This window comes from Schistocerca cancellata, chromosome 3, assembly GCF_023864275.1.
Source record: "Schistocerca cancellata isolate TAMUIC-IGC-003103 chromosome 3, iqSchCanc2.1, whole genome shotgun sequence".
Taxonomy (NCBI): domain Eukaryota; kingdom Metazoa; phylum Arthropoda; class Insecta; order Orthoptera; family Acrididae; genus Schistocerca; species Schistocerca cancellata.
The window spans coordinates 412,269,911-412,274,910 of record NC_064628.1 but is presented as its reverse complement, the minus strand read 5'-3'; the positions used below and the strand labels follow the sequence as shown (position 1 = coordinate 412,274,910).

The window sequence follows — 5,000 nt, the reverse complement described above, 5'->3', positions numbered from 1 at the left end:
TCTCGTGCGGCTAGAAGCCGCCTGTCCCTCTAAGAAGAAAAGTAATCGCTGACAGCACGAAGGATGTCACGCGACTAGTTAGCAGGCTAGAGTCTCGTTCGTTATCGGAATTAACCAGACAAATCGCTCCACCAACTAAGAACGGCCATGCACCACCACCCACCGAATCAAGAAAGAGCTATCAATCTGTCAATCCTTCCGGTGTCCGGGCCTGGTGAGGTTTCCCGTGTTGAGTCAAATTAAGCCGCACGCTCCACTCCTGGTGGTGCCCTTCCGTCAATTCCTTTAAGTTTCAGCTTTGCAACCATACTTCCCCCGGAACCCAAAAGCTTTGGTTTCCCGGAGGCTGCCCGCCGAGTCATCGGAGGAACTGCGGCGGATCGCTGGCTGGCATCGTTTATGGTTAGAACTAGGGCGGTATCTGATCGCCTTCGAACCTCTAACTTTCGTTCTTGATTAATGAAAACATACTTGGCAAATGCTTTCGCTTCTGTTCGTCTTGCGACGATCCAAGAATTTCACCTCTAACGTCGCAATACGAATGCCCCCGCCTGTCCCTATTAATCATTACCTCGGGTTCCGAAAACCAACAAAATAGAACCGAGGTCCTATTCCATTATTCCATGCACACAGTATTCAGGCGGGCTTGCCTGCTTTAAGCACTCTAATTTGTTCAAAGTAAACGTGCCGGCCCACCCAGACACTGAATAAAGAGCACCTTGGTAGGATTTCAACGGGGTCCGCCTCGGGACGCACGAACACGCACGAGGCGGTCACACGCCTTCGGCTCGCCCCACCGGCAGGACGTCCCACGATACATGCCAGTTAAACACCGACGGGCGGTGAACCAACAGCGTGGGACACAAATCCAACTACGAGCTTTTTAACCGCAACAACTTTAATATACGCTATTGGAGCTGGAATTACCGCGGCTGCTGGCACCAGACTTGCCCTCCAATAGATACTCGTTAAAGGATTTAAAGTGTACTCATTCCGATTACGGGGCCTCGGATGAGTCCCGTATCGTTATTTTTCGTCACTACCTCCCCGTGCCGGGAGTGGGTAATTTGCGCGCCTGCTGCCTTCCTTGGATGTGGTAGCCGTTTCTCAGGCTCCCTCTCCGGAATCGAACCCTGATTCCCCGTTACCCGTTACAACCATGGTAGGCGCAGAACCTACCATCGACAGTTGATAAGGCAGACATTTGAAAGATGCGTCGCCGGTACGAGGACCGTGCGATCAGCCCAAAGTTATTCAGAGTCACCAAGGCAAACGGACCGGACGAGCCGACCGATTGGTTTTGATCTAATAAAAGCGTCCCTTCCATCTCTGGTCGGGACTCTGTTTGCATGTATTAGCTCTAGAATTACCACAGTTATCCAAGTAACGTGGGTACGATCTAAGGAACCATAACTGATTTAATGAGCCATTCGCGGTTTCACCTTAATGCGGCTTGTACTGAGACATGCATGGCTTAATCTTTGAGACAAGCATATGACTACTGGCAGGATCAACCAGGGAGCTGCGTCAACTAGAGCTGAGCAGCCGGCCGCCCGGGAGTGTGTCCCAGGGGCCCGCGCGAACACGCAAGCGTCCGCTCAATTATTCTGCAAACAGGAGGAGGCTGAGCTCCCCTGCACAATACACCTCGAAACCCTCTCAGGTCCCGGCGGCGCGCAGCGCCGTCCTAAGTACTTGGTCGGGTTCGAGAGAGGCGCAATCGCCCGGAGTTAGGCGAGTAGACGCTTTAGGTGCGACCACCCGTGCTCCCAACTGAGCTTGCCGCTGCCGACAGAGGCCCGGGAGCGTGCTGTCGTGGCATTGCCGGCGGGAGACAACACGCGCCACCTACGGTGACCGGCAGCTCCAACGCCAGCGCCACAGAAGGGCAAAGGCCCCACGTGGGTGCCGAAGCGAACTCTCCCAGCACAGCGCACGTGCCAACACGTCTGCACAACTGCGATACAAACCACCAGCGAGAACCGCTGGGGCGACCGAGCAGCAGACGGCGTCGCGGCGCCGAGTGCCGGGCGGCGGCGCATCCTCAACGCACACAGTCCTCAGTCGGACCAGCACACTGCAGATGTCCACCGCGCTTCGCACCGGGCCCGCGAGGACCCACTTTGGCCGCCCGGCGCCGCGCGCAGGGTGCCCCGGCGCGCAGCTGCGCCGCCTGCCGCGTCCGTCGGCCGGCGCGCCTGCCACTGGGCGCCCCCACCAGCCGGCTGTAGCGCGTGCGCCCACGCACCGCGCGGCCAGCACGCCGGGCGGCCCCCCCTCACCGGCCGGGGACGGTCCCACCCAGCCACCGCCGCGTATCGCTTCACACACAGATTTGCCCTTACTGATTTACCTCCAGCAACAACAACCGCACCACAATGGGTTTACCAGTTGTTCATTTGCGTAACGTCACCAGCAAACGTAGACGTCCATCCCAGTTTGCAAATGCAACGATTATTGCATACCTGTCTGTTAGGTGTCACGACACACTACGTCTGCCCACATACACGCAACAAAATGTGCACGACTAGAGAACACGTGGGAGGTGGCCCCCTACGTATGCGATGTCCATTACGAGACCGACTGTCAACCAGCATCTGTACCATGTCGCAGATGTGGAACGCGGTGCACCATGCTATCACACTGTGTGAGAAGAGACGACTACGTTTGAATACACGCGCCACTACATCAACAGACGGCTCATGCTGATCGCCATCCAGGGCGTCCGTTACTCCCACACGTCTCTATGGCGTACCACACTGCAATGTAGCTGTTATGGGGAGACGGCACGTGGCTGAGTGCACAACATATGGACCGTATGGTTCGCTGTTGTTGGGCGCAGTCGTTGTACGGTCACACATGTGCCACAGCGTATCATTCAGTACATACGGACCTATGTGCAGTACAATGTGAGGGTTAAGCTTACGACATCAGCGGACAGTGGACACAGGCCGTACCACGACGTAGACTGAGCGCTTCGACATGCGAATGCCAGTGAACAGCTGCGAAGGGCATTGAACACGCAAGCACCTGAACGACCAGCGTGCGAAGGCAGGGGGGAGGGGGGGGGCGATGTACATCCTGCAGTCGTCCACATTACAGTGTACAGCGGGAGCATGTAAAAAGTAAGCAACACTTGCGAAGTGTTGAACATGAAACGATACACAAGAGGGTGGGCGGTGCGAGTAGCGAACTATATTCAGAGGGTTGTGGTTACACAACACTAGATTAATGTAACGTGTCATATGCCAATTACAGAGCAGGTTAAGGCACAACTTGGGTTAGGTTAAGGCACAACTTGGGTTAGGTTAAGGCACAACTTGGGTTAGGTTAAGGCACAACTTGGGTTAGGTTAAGGCACAACTTGGGTTAGGTTAAGGCACAACTTGGGTTAGGTTAAGGCACAACTTGGGTTAGGTTAAGGCACAACTTGGGTTAGGTTAAGGCACAACTTGGGTTAGGTTAAGGCACAACTTGGGTTAGGTTAAGGCACAACTTGGGTTAGGTTAAGGCACAACTTGGGTTAGGTTAAGGCACAACTTGGGTTAGGTTAAGGCACAACTTGGGTTAGGTTAAGGCACAACTTGGGTTAGGTTAAGGCACAACTTGGGTTAGGTTAAGGCACAACGTGGGTTAGGTTAAGGCACAACTTGGGTTAGGTTAAGGCACAACTTGGGTTAGGTTAAGGCACAACTTGGGTTAGGTTAAGGCACAACTTGGGTTAGGTTAAGGCACAACTTGGGTTAGGTTAAGGCACAAATTGCGTTACATTGCGGTACAAATTGCGTTACATTGCGGTACAAATTGCGTTACATTGCGGTACAAATTGCGTTACGAATTTGGTTAGGTTGAGGTGCAAAATGGGTTAGGTTAAGGTGCGAAATTGGTTAGGTTAAGGTGCGAAATGGGTTGGATTACAGTACACAACGTGGTAAGAGAGTGTGTTGGGGGGGGGGGGGCGAGGTTCGTTGGTAGTGATCATTGTAAGTGAATGTCTGAGACAGCGTCAGTATGTCACAGCAGTTATGTCTCGTCAGGATGCGCTTATGCGCTTTTCGCTCGTGACTGGAGGCGCGCCGCGTCTGTGGTTGCGGCAAGGGAGCGGCAGACCTGTGTGATTCATTCCTGCCATTGTTTCTGTGCCGTAACAGGAGGCAGTGAGGTGGTGTTGGGTGCACTCCTGTGTAGGACATGTGTGGGTGTTGGTGGCTTATCTGAGCAATTGTGGATGTCGGACGGGTGGGATATTCTATTTTAGAATTGGACCCCCTGGTGTTGTTATCATAGTGTGGATGGTGTGCTGTGGCGGAGAGGATGCACCGGACGTTGGTCCATGCTGGTGCTTACATATTGTATCTGTGTCTGTTACAGGCAGAGAGTAATGTGTGATAGAGTGTCTCGCTGAGGTGTGGTTCATATTCTGTGCACAGACTTACAGCATGTATAGGGACAGCGGGAATTTGGCATATTGGATATAACTCTTCGTGAAACGCAAGATATAGGGGTGGATTGCAACGTACGAGTGCGGGAAGAGTCCGCCGTTCATCCGCTGGAGTTGCGATTTCGGCGGTTGGGGTGGGGCACGTGCGGGTGCGGGTGGAGTGATTGTCGGTTGACTACTTCGTGCGACGCAGGCACTGGCGTTCGGGTTCCTGTGGTGGACAGATGATGCAGGCTTTGTGGGTGGCGTCGGAAAATGGGTACTGTGGGACCTAGCGATGTCGTAGTCGGGGTGGCGTCTCATAGATGGCGGTATCGTCGGTGCAGCAGGTCATGTTTCGGGAGACTTGCAGATGGCGGTATTTAGTTTTCGTGTTGCGCGCGACATGGTGGACGTAGTGTCGTCCGATTCGCGTAGATGGGGCTATTGCATGTGGTTTCGTCACATTGTCATAGATGGCGATGCTGTGGTTTGGCAGTATGGTTGGTGTAGTTCCGTTGGATTCCTGTAGATGGAGGTGTCGTTTCTGGGCCAGACGGCAATGTAGTTTGGTCACATT

General features: G+C 53.9%; 1 non-coding gene across 1 annotated transcript in view; it reads right to left on the bottom strand.

The window, feature by feature from the left end:
* LOC126178716 (small subunit ribosomal RNA) overlaps positions 1–1,521 on the bottom strand; it is a 1,909-nt gene extending 388 nt beyond the window's left edge. The window contains exon 1 of the ribosomal RNA XR_007536581.1: positions 1–1,521. This exon is cut by the window's left edge and continues 388 nt beyond it. This is a non-coding gene — a ribosomal RNA (small subunit ribosomal RNA).
* Between the last annotated feature and the right edge of the window lie 3,479 nt (positions 1,522–5,000).